Here is a 12856-nt window from a genome sequence, read left to right on the forward strand (position 1 = left end):
TTTTCTGCAAGGGTGGTAATTTGTATTGGTGGTTTCTAGCTTTATTAGTATTCATTCTGAACAGAAACCTCGGCTTTTTTTTTTTTTTTTTTTTTTTTTTTTTTTTTTTTTTTTGTTAGCTCTCGTTGCCTGATAATCTGTCATAATTTGGCTCCAAATGACTGGCTTAAAGGAAGAGCATCATCTGTGTTGTAGCAGAAATTTGTGAAGTAAGCTTAGGGCAAACTCAGTCAAGAATATTATGATTTTATTTCAAAATAAAGTAAGTATTGCCGTATTATTAGTCAATCAGAATGCTAGAGTAAGTTGTGGTGTTTTTCCTTTCAACAAGGTAAATGTAGTATTATTGGAAAGTTTCAGGTGTTACACACAGAATCACTAGGTTGGAAGAGACCTTCAAGATCATCAATTGAGTCCAACCCATGCCCTAACACCTCAACTAAACCATGGCACTGAGTGCCACATCCAGTCCTTTTTTAAACACATCCAGGGATGGTGACTCCACCACCTCTCTGGGCAGGTAAAGTTTCAGTACTTTATCACTCATTCCATAAAAACTTTTCCTAATATCCGACTTATATTTCCCTTGATGCAGCTTAAGACTCTGTCCTCTCGTTCTGTCAGTTGCTGCCTGGAGAAAGAGACCAACCCCCACCCAGCTACGATCCCCCTTCAGGAAGTTATAGAGAGTGATAAGGTCACCTCTGGGTCTCCTTTTCTCCAGGCTAAACAAACCCAGCTCCCTCAGTCATCATAAGTTATACAGCCCCCGGGTCTTGTCTATTACTTTGGGTTCTCTCCCAAAGATCTAGAAAGTTCCAGTGAGGGCCCCAAGTGATTGGACAAGACTGGCTGTCTCCTCACCCGAGTTATTAATTTGTTATAATATATGTCATTTACCTGCAGAGCCATACCCACATGATCCCTGATTTGTCCTCAGTTAAACCCATCCCTGAGTTCCTCCCTCCAATAAAAGGTGTTACTTTTGGGGGTTTCCCACTTTTTCCTGCTGCTTCTGCTAAGGGGTCACTTCTGGTGAGGGGTGTCTACCGAGGCAGATACTCTGAACTGAGGTTATCCCCACTGGGAGATGAATAAAGCCAGTGGATAAACCCTGAGCAGACTCCCTCTTTCTTTCCTGCTGTCATCACTTGACTCCTTCAGGCAAACCAGAACCCAAGGGATGGGTGAGGTTTATCCTGGTACCAAACCATGCCCTTTACTGTTGTGGTGTCAGGGCTGGCTGAGGCAGAGAGACACTGACACCTCTACACTGACCAGTGCTGAGTACAGGGGAAGAATGACCTCCCTGCTCCTCCTGGCCACACTATTCCTGATCCAAGCCAGGATGCCATTGTCCTTCTTGGCCACCAGGGCACACTGCTGGCTCATGTTCAGCTGCTGTCACCAGAACCCCCAGGTGCCTTTCTGCCTGGGCACTGTCCAACCACACCATCCCCAGCCTATAACACTGCAGGGAGTTGTTGTGGCCAAAGTGCAGGACTCAGCATTTGGACTTGTTAAACTTCATCTTATTGGGCTCTGCCCATCCATCCAACCATTTCAGGTCTCTCTCCAGAGCCTTCCTACCTTTCAACAGATCGACTCCTAACTTAGTGTTGTCTGTAAATTTATTAATGAAAGACTCAATGCCCTCATCCATGTCATCAATAAAAATCCTAAACAGAGCTGGCCCCAGCACAGACCCCTGAGGGACACCACTGGTGCCTGGCTACCACTCTCTGGGTCCAGCCATCCAGCCAGTTCTTAACCCAGCAAAGAGTGCTCCTGTCCAAGCTGTGGACTGTCAGCTTTTCCAGGAGTGTGCTGTGGGAGAGTGTCAAAGGCCTTGCTGAAGTCTGAATAGACAACATCCACCGCCTTTCCCACAACCACCAGGCAGGTGATGGCGCAGTTCCATTACACTACCAGGTACTGAGGTCAGGCTAACTGGCCTATAATTACCAGGATTCTCCTTCCCACCCTTTTTTGTGAATGGGTGTCACACTTGCCAGCTTCTAGTCATCTGGAACCTCACCAGTGAGCTAGGACTGTTGGTAAATGATGGAGGGTGGCTTCACAAGCTTGCCTGCCAGCTCCCTCATCACCCTGGGATGGATCCCATCTGGGCCCATAGATTTATGAACATACAAGGGGATCAGAAGTTCTCTGACTGTTTCCTCCTGAATAACAGGAGGACCATTCTGCTCCCTGACACCATCTACCAGCCCAGGAGGACAGTTGTCCTGAGGCAAATAAGGCATTAAGCATTTCCATCTTCTCCTCCTCTACAGTTACTAAGTTTCCTCCCACATCCAGTAGAGAACAAAGGTTGGGCTTACCCTTCCTTTTGCCATTAATATATTTATAAAAACATTTTTTATTATCATTTACAAAAGTTGCCAAATTAAGTTTGAACAGAGCTTTGGCCTCTAATTTTTTTTTCCTACATGCCCTAGCAACCCCCTTAAATACTTCTTGAGAGACTGGACCCTCCTTCCAAAGATGATACATCCTCATTTTATTGCTGAGTTCCTTTGAAACCTTGGTTCCCATCCAGGCTGAACATCTGCCTCTTAGACCCATCCTTGGGCACAGGGGCAGTCTATTCCTATGCCCTCAAGATCTCTGTTTTGAAGCATGCCCACCTTTCCTGGACTCCTTTGTTTCTAAGGGCTTCTTCCCAAGGAATGCTGCATAAGTCTCCTAAATAGGCCAAAGTATGTAAGAATGTATCTGAGGAAATAACAACAATTTGAAAGAAACATAATTGTTTCTAGGTGCAATAGCTTGATACTAAAGGAGCTGCCTTTCTTTGTTATATTTTAAAATTCAGATTAAAAAGTGTTAAAGAATGGTTTTACACAGTGTATTATGCCTTGTGTGCTGAGATTTTTAAGTATAGGAATACTTAAAATAAAATTGTAATTTCTTACAGGTACCACTTTCTTTTAAAAATTGAGTAGACATCCATGTCTTTGAGATATAAGCAATTATATTATGGTCTCAGCATATGATAGAGATTCACCACAGCCTTAGAGAACACATGATATGACTCTGAAACCATGTACTATATACAGTAAAATTGGATGTAGTTTTTATTTGCTGTATAAACAAGATCCTCAAATTTGAAGGCTGAATAAATCTTCTGTAAAGCACGTATAAGTCTACTAACCATAGATTAGTAGCTTCCTCAAAAAAGGAGGGCTGTCTGTGGTTGAACAGTGTACATGTTTGTTCAGGTTTTTCCAACTTATAAGCTAGCCATGTTTCATCCTAGAGTATATATGAATGTTATATGATCTGTCAGGCATCATGAAGGAACTACACATCTTTGTGAATTATTGTGCCTCATCTGAGCTGGAGTGCCTGCTCATGAATGCATCCTTAACTGCACTTATGGCTGCAGATACACTATAAAGTACATTAAATTAAACCTTTCATTAACATGATTGAGTTGTAATGGCTTAACAAGTTTCCTCCCTTCAGCTAACCTTTGCTATCCATTAGTTGGGTGGGTGCTTTCCCTGTCAAATTGAGAGATAATGCAGTTTAGTTTCAGATTTGAGCTAAGTCATGTAATCTCACATTCAGCTTTTACATTGAAGATTAAGCTAAATTGCGTTCTCTCATAATTGAAGTGGGCTAAAAGCATGCAGGCAGATGGCTACTTCAGCCTGGCAGCGTAACGCATTAAGATTATGATAACTTGCTTATGTCTGAGCCAGGAGTGTGCTCTCTATTAGTTCTACAGCTGTTCTGCAGAAAAAAACCCCAAAACCCCAAACACCAGCATATGGAATTAGAACAGCAGGTACAGGACAGTGGTCTGGCAGCATTGCCCTGTGTGGCTGGGGCTTTCCAGAAATGGCTTCTTTCTCTCTGCAGAGGTCTAAGGTGACCTCTTTCCTTAAAGTGATATTTTTTATAATTCAGCTTTTTAATTTTTATTTTTTATTTTTTTAAGGTAGAAGGGAGTAGTATATGGTGCAGTTGCAACAATAATGGTGCCTTTCTAGGGTAGCCTGTCTAAGAAGCATATTAAAATGCTGTGAGGAGAACAAGCAGTTTAAAAGCATTGAAGGAATGGGACTAAAGGGTCTAGTAATGCAAAAATCTGAAGGAGAGTGATAATCTTTATTCAGCTGGATCTCAGGGCTGCCAATTTCTGTAACAGCAGTAAGCTTGACATATATGCATATGCTTGCCTGAGCCTCAGGGTACATTTTATCACTGATAACCTTAGTACCTAGCCAAGAGTACCCTGCCAACATATGCTAGGTTTGAAAGGCCAACTCAAGGTGTTTTTCCTCTAATAAAAATACTCACTAAAGAGTATCCTTAACCAGTTGACCTGACTGAAGAGATTATTAGAGAATTTGTCCTTTTGTCCACTTTTTCTGTTCTTGAGTCTGCACTGCAAGACAATAAAACCAATAATATTGCCAAACAATAAAACAAGCAATATCACAAACCAAAGCTTTTCATTTCTGAAAATAGTATGTATTGTCTTGAAAGCTAATTCAGGTAGTTCTTACTCCTTTGGCTCCTTGGCCATGCTGTGTCTCCAATGAGATGTTGATTTCCTCTGAAGCTGCAGTCAGTTATTCCAGGTGGGAAGCCTAGTAGGTTAATGAAAGCAGGATGACAGTCCCGTTTGTCTTTAATGACATAACTTTTTGTACCTTGGTATTTTTTTGACAGTCAGCTCTTCTGTGCTTGAAATTTACAGTGAAATAAAACTGAAGAAGAGTTTTAGAAGTTCCAGCTGAAATTTAGTAGCTTGTTACTATGTATTAAAGGGATCACCTAACATATAAACCAGGGATTTAAACCAGCATGCCTCTGATCTTTGTCTGTAATTGTGACCAATGTTAGCTCCTTCATGTTGAGTAAGTTGGTGTCTTTCTGATATTTAAGAAACCAACAAATCAAAGCCCCATGGAGCTGTTATTCATTTATTATTAAAAAAATACTTATGAACTGAAACAATTTGGAACACTGAGATTAAAAATGGCAGAGTGACAAGTATTTCCTAAAAAAACATAATCAATTTTGGAATGTTATGCTTGCCGTGGATGATTTTTATGCTTTTATGCTATGAAATATTCCTAGTCCAAATGAGAACAAATTTCTGCTTTCCATAAAAGCTGCTATGCAGTTATCATGCTTAGAAAATATGACCCATGATTACTTCGCAATGAATAGGATTAAAACATACAATGTAAAGGAGAGACATGAGATAATATGCATTAGTAAATTTATAAATTCAAGTAATCTCTATGCTCCAGAGAAAACCAAGGGTGGATTGGAAATTAATTTCTCTGCACAAAACAAGTTTCCCCATAAATGATAGCATATGGACTACAGTACTATCAATGCATTGTATTCCTTTCTCCATCCCCTCTCCTTTTGTAACAGCCAAGCTTTTGGGCATGGGATAGAGGGCTTGCAAGTGCTTATAAACCTAAAGTCAGTGGTGTGTACAATGCTTTTAATGTACTTTCAAGGAAATTCCATAGTCAAGTTTATTTTGGAAATAATGAATTTCTTCATATAAAAGTAACATGAAAGATGGTTGAAAAGGTATCATTTATTTCCATATATTTGTAACTGTGGCTTATTCTAGTGTTTGAAATCTTTGCTGGCCACAGTTCAGGGGTGTTAAGAGCATCTATTTCTGTTATGTGATTTCCAAAAACCATTCTGATGTTGTTGCTGGTAGAAACTTTGTTGATATTTCAGATTTTGTTTGTTTGTTTGTTTTCACACTGCAACATCTAAAAATATCAATTTTATGCTAAAGAAATACAGCACTTTCAAAGGATTCTGCAGTGATTGATGTTAACCACAAGTGTTCAGTCAGTGAGATCAATAATCCATTCAGCAATGCTGATAGTCAAGTGTCTTCTGAAGACAAAACAAAAGTTCTCACTGTAATATAGTAATCACTGAAATACTGTAATCACTGTACTGATGCAAGGCCTTACATGAAAAAAAAAAAAAAAAAGTAGAACGATGAATAAAGTATTAATTTAAAATATCCTAAATATCAGTCAAATTATTCCATGCTCATTGAAAGTGTAAAGTTATCTTTGGATAAGTAATTTCTTTGTACTCTTACTTGGGGCTTTTCCAACAAGCACATAAGTGTGAAATCTCTGACTCTCATGCTCTTGCTTCACATGTCAAAGTAATAAAATCTTGTTCTGTGTTTCTTTTTCTAAGTCAAAATATATAAATAAAAACTGTATTGCTTTCCTATTGAAAAGGCTTGAAAATATAAAATGATTTTCTGTAAAGTACTTATGATCGAGCAAATGACTGGGGTTAAGATCAGATATAGAACTGGCATGGGCCCAACTTTTTCACCATTGTCGCATATCATTTTACCTAAGTAACCTTCAATATTTATGAAATGTAAGCTGAAAATTCTCATGGATTGTTGTTGCCTGTTTTTTTCTTGTGACCTGCTAATCTCTAGTTGTATGAAGAGCCTAACACTTATGCTAAAAATAGGTATTGGCTGGTGTGTATGTGTGTGTCACATGTAAGAGAAAATTATATCCACTATAATGCCTCAATAATTCTACATTCCTATTTCTTCCAGATATGAATAAAACATGATCCATATATAACTAACTTCTACTATGTGGTCAATAAATACATAACTTCATTTGAGTACCTTTTATTGAACTATTTTAATGGAGACTGTGTAATTGAGAAATAAACACTCAAATCCAGATATGATCTTGGTTATCAGTTCGAATTCTCCTTTGATGACTTGAATTTGAAATTATTTAAAAGAGAACAGGTATCCAAGAAATGAGGATAGTTTTAACAATTTATGGGTGTTGAAGCCATGAATAATTCAGGCCCTGTATATCTTTAAATGACACGTCACAAACTCGATTGCTGCAAATTAAAAGAGTATGACAATGATATAATATCACATAAATCTGATATTCATCTACAAAGGTTGGTTGTTTGTCAAGCTGTTTGTGGGTTTGCAGCTGACCTTTAAAAACTTGAGGATGAATCAAACTGCAGCATGAACAATGAAAGTCTTTCAACAAGTAAGTGTAATAAATCTACCCACTTAGAAACTGAGGCAAGTATAATATATAAAACCAAAGAAAAGCTTTAATAGACACACAGAACATAGGGAATTAGTTCTGACTATAGCGAGATTAATTATAGCTATGGTCACATTGAGGGTTGAAGATGTATGAATGCATTTGCATATTCAAGATTCCATACCCTACTTTTAACTGTGTCTTGAAAGAAACCATCCTAAAAGTTATCTTTGTGAAACAAGGAACCTGGAACTCCTTTATCTTTCAAAATTGTGGGTTAGACATGATAATTGTGCTTCAGTGTAGAGAAACTCTACTCTCTTTCCTGTGATTCCAGTTGAATTCTAAGTGTGAGGGTGAGAGGGAATGAAGAACTTATTAAAAAGAAAAGCTAATTGTGATTTTCTGGCAGCTGCATTTTTAACACTATGAATGAGGATAAAATGCAGATTGTGCGATCCTTAGAACAAAGATGCTGCTTGTTTTGTTCAGTTCAAGGTCAATAAAAGCCTTGCAATACTGGCTCATTACTGGGGTTCTTCAATGCAAAGTCTAAGGAACGTTAATCTTGAAGCTAGTGTCTGGACTTCTCCTGATGCTGAATCATTTCTGTGCTTATAATATTTGCTTAAGGTGGTAGGATGCTTATTGTAGTTTGCAGCCTCAGTAAACAAACTTATAACTCTTGGCATTTCCCTTTTGCTGGGCCAAGTAGCATAATTTTAAATATTTATGCACTATTTATGACAATATGACAAAAGGAATGTTATTCTTCTAAGGACTAATAAGCATTCAAGAAAATAAACAGGCCAAAACAAAACATTAAATAAAATCATTAAGAAAATGATTGACAGCTGGCAACTTAGAAGATAGTCTTCTCCTTTTTAGTACAAATTACAGAATTTATATTTTTCTAGCTGACAGCTGAAGAACATATATTATAGATGGTAATCTTTCCTGAACAAGTTGCTTGCTTTTCTGCTGAAGATCAGGGTTGATTGTGATGGCAAGAAAAATTCAAAAGTGCTGTGTATATGATTTTCTGTGCAAGGAGAAATGAATATATTTAAAGTATCAGCTTTGAATGTTAAATTTAGTCTTAACATTGCATTACTAGCTGATGAGGTATCACGCTTAATCCATCTGTGCCTGAACCACAGGTTGTGTTTAGTTAAAATGATTGTGCTAAATCAAAACTCAATTTTCAGTGTGGTACATCCAGCCAAACACCAAACATAATCATGTTTAAATTGGGACTATAAAACAGAGTTCTCATGAAATGTGAAGCTGGGCAGAAATAATTTGGCTACGTCCTTCAGAAACTTCAGCTATGAGACCTGAGCTATTTCAGCATTTTGAGCAAACACTAGTGAGTAAAGTTCTCCCTTGGCATTACAGAAGAGTTTTATCCTGCTCAAATCTCAGTTTGGTTATATTTATTAACTTGGTGTTTTTAAAGCTTGCTGGGACACCAAATAGACAATAAAGCCAACTGGGCATCTAGCAAAATGAGAGGATTTGTAGTGCGTAGGTGAAGCCTGTGTGACTGTGCCTTCCTCCTCAATATGTAATAGGTGCATATATTTGTATGGTTTATTGTTGCTTAGACAACTATCAAATTATAAGAAGTGTTAAATTTAATGTCTAGCTATAATATTGTAAAGGGGATTTTCCTGTCACCATGGAAATTTTCTTATCACACATAACAGTATAGGAACTGTAACGCTTTAATTTCAGACTATCTCTCTTGCAGTGTGCGACTATATTAATTTTTCGCTAAAATGAATAAGGTAAAAGATTTGTTTATTTAAGATGGAAACTCACGTAGAAAAAAGTGCATGTTGTTCCTACAATTCATATAGTGCAGTGAATTTAGGAAGGGAGAATTATGTAGGAAATTATTACTCCGTGTGTATCACTTTGGAATAGTAAAGAGGCATGAAATACTGAATGCACTGAATATCAGTGAAAGAGACATCCTGTACTTTGTCTGAAAAGAGTAAGTCAAAATAAGTAGTCATAACAGTGAGATGTTTGTATAAACAGATTCAAATTTCTACCTATATGTGCAACCTGTTGTCTGAAATCTGTTGGTTTTGTCACTATAGTAAGATTTGTGCTGGATTATGATTAGGTCTAGGACTCTCTGTCTACAGTTGTGCCTCTACCTTAATCTAGCTTCCCTTTCCATCTGGCAGGGTTGTTCTGTCAGAATTGTTGAAGGGGTTAGATTAAGCATGGCAATGGATACTCAGGCTAGCCAAGCAGACTGTCAAGCTTGCACAAGGTGTGCATGATACAGGACAAAGTTTTGTAACATTGCCAAAGGCATCTGAGTGACATGGAGCCTGTCCAAGAAGGTTTTTCTAGGATTGTTTAAAAGATAGCGATTATTTTGAGAAGCAAGAACTATATGCATTACAGAGTGTTATTTACCACATTTGAATTTACAGAAAAGAAAAAGTACTTCCTCTTTTCTGCTGGAGAATAAGAATACTATTGTAAATACTTTGCATATAGATATAGTGTATCTTGAGTTCTAGAAATCAATGCTTCTAAGTGTCTCCAGTGGAAACAATGTGGGGTTTTAAAAAAAAAAAATACTTGCATAATGTTAAAATTAACTGAATTTTCAGTAATTTATCTTTGTTTGTTAAACAAACACTGCTCATCTTTTTTGCTCAACTGTTGCTTAATCTTAATTTAAAATTATTGCTATAAAACCTTGTACTTTCGTGACTTGTGTGCTACAATTTGCGAGAAGATGGAAGCACAATGAAAATTTGTATTTAACAATAATTCAGAACAAGATCACTATATTCTTTCTGTCTCCTGTTAAATTAGGCTTTTAAAATCATTTTGGAGGCTATTTGTGAATATTTGGATTTAAAGGTTAAATGTTTCAGAAAACAGAATATATCTGTCTTCATGTCATCAAGTATTGGGCTGTTGTCTGGACTTACAGGTGAGAAATATGCTTTAACAGTCACTTATACATCAAACTTCCCCAAAGTTCTTACTGAATAGTCTTACAAGTTTTGGGGAGCTTTTAATAGCAAGGACATAGTGATTCTAAAGCATGTTAATAACATTTGTTCCTGGTTTTCACATGATTGTCAAAGTGTTTCTTTGATTGAGCATTCTAAAACTGTTTCCCAGGGAAATACTAATGCTAGACAATCACTGTGCCACTATCTTCCCATACAACTTGATATCTTGCAACTGTGAGGAGTCATTTAAACTATGGAAGAGTGAGCTGTGCTGAAACACTGGAGAGAAACAGTTGGCTGGGACTTTGTTTTAAAACAGTTTAATTTTCTTGCTATCTTAATATATCTCCTTTTTTATTTTTTTTTTTTTATCTCCAGCCTAACAGCTTAATACTTCTATTTCAGTATTTTTATTAGTTTTCTGAATTTTACTATAAAGGCAAAAACTAGGAATGAATGAAAGAAGAGCATTCTATTGGATGAAAACATAGCTTTATCATGCTCATCTATGGAATAGTTAAAAAAACTCCCCACACTGCAGTGTTAGCAAAAATCATGAATTCAGAGTCTGAAAACCAAAGTTTCTAAGTAACAGTACTAAGTGATGTGAGAGTGCTAGAAGATGCTGATGGAAATGCTAGAAGCAGTTGTATAGTAAATAGAGCAAGGTTGGAGATCCATGGCTATCCCAGTGTCATACTCTGGCTTGGAAATGGAGAGCAGCTGGGTGGAAGCCAGCCTATCTAAGATCAGCTTCGATCAACCTTACTGTACCAAAGAAATGTGCCTTCCCTCTAATTTTGCATTTACCTCAAGATTTTACCAGCCTGGACAAAAAGTCTCTAAATAATTGGAAAGAGCTTAAGAGCCTGCTTGAAACAGGTGGGGAATATTCTAGACTCATTTCTAGGTATGTAATTGTGGAATAACAACAGATAACTTCTCAGAGAAATATTTTTTTTCTCTATTTTGAACACTTTCTCTACACACAGTTATATTTGAATTTCCTCTCTGTCACCTCCTACCTTTTTCTCCACTCCCCAACCCCCATTATTTCTATCCTATATGCATCCTCAAAATAACAGATATACTTTGTGCTATCAATCCCCAAATTCATGTTATCATTTGTGTCTGACTCAGTTTTTCCACTGAGGCGTGTGGATAGTAAATGAGTGTTTGTATATAGATGTGGGCTTATTTTGTGAACAGATCAATAGATCTCTTTATTTCCATTATTCTACCTTATGAATATTGGACTCTGACTTGCTCACCATATTCCATCTGGGAAAACTTACAGGAGATTTTCAAAACTTGTTTTAAGATCCTGTTTCTTCATCAGCTATCCCATTCTCACCATAGCATCTTGTATAATAGGTATAGAAATCTTTGTTTTAAGACTGTAGAGGGCATAGGGACATTACTTATTATCAAGGTAATGTTACTTGTGACTAAAGCATGAAAAAAAAAGAGAAAATAATGTTGATTTTTGGTGACTTTTCTTAGTCTAAACATATTTGGGTTTTTTTTGTTATAGTTCACTGAGACAAAGAATTTAGGATAGCAAAAAAAATCAGATAAATAAGTGTGTTCTTAAAGTGAGGAAGAAATATTTTGGCTCAGTCTTGGCTTCCAAGGTGGATAAACCCACATTTTGGAATATTGAGCATCCTGTAAGAGCAAGAATTCACAGTCCATGTCTTGGACATAATGAAAGATGCCTTGATTAACATGCTTGTTTCTGTGAGTACTATGTAAGAGCACAGAAAAAATTAAATTCTAAGATCCTGGTTTAACCCATGAAATGTGTTAGGTTTCAGTAAGAATTAAAAAAGAAGCCTTTAAAAATGGAGCCTTCTTGTAGCAGATCTGTGTTCCTGAAGTGTCATTTAATGTCCTTCCAATGTTGTAGAGTGTTACACATAGGTTAAACCTTATAAAAGAAAGGCCTTGTAAAATCAGGACTTGCTATTTCATTTAAGCTAACAACTAGCCTAAGGAGCTCCCATGAGAAAATAATTATAAGAAGGAGAATCATTTTGCATAACAATCTATTCCTGTGAGAAGACAGTTGCATCTGTAAAAATAGGAAGTCTATCCTGTAAGAATCTATGAAGAAAAAATATAAACATATCTAGAAAGAAAAAAGTTTGATAGGCATGTATACTAGCCATTACCAACAAATTAACTGAGTTTCAATGATTTACTGACCAATTAAATTCAAATATGGTGCCTTCTGATGCCATATAAAAATGAGCTGTGTGCAATAAAGATTTGGCTATTCTGCACGAAGAAACAAGTGTCCTGTCCATCTCAATTGCGACAGTGGGGTATTGTCATCTCCTAACAATGAATTTTCAGTTCATGTCAGAATTTAATTCTGAAAAAAACAGTGCTTTTTAAAAATCTTCATTCTGAGATTACAAAGGCTTCACTTCAAGTATATCCTGTAGCAATACGTCCCTGTAACAGCATTGGAACTAGCAATGAGTATGAATTATTCCTGAAAGCAAAGCACTGAGTTCCAGAAGCATGCCACATCTGGTTCAGGGCACATGGCTATTCTGCTGTTTTACTCTAATATTACTGTTTACTTCCAAAGTACATAATGCCTTTATCTTATGTATTTATCAAGGCATTGTGCTGTGTCTAGCTTATAGAATTTGGCTTTGCTGCTTTCATTCATCTTCCACTTGTCAGGCAATGTCTAGTACAAGGGTAATTGATAAAGAAGTGTGAACTCAACTGAGTAAGATATATAGAGTGGCCATGCTTTGAAAAATGTGTACAATG

Source organism: Zosterops lateralis (assembly GCF_965231275.1).
Source record: "Zosterops lateralis genome assembly, chromosome: 1".
In the NCBI taxonomy this organism is placed as follows: domain Eukaryota; kingdom Metazoa; phylum Chordata; class Aves; order Passeriformes; family Zosteropidae; genus Zosterops; species Zosterops lateralis.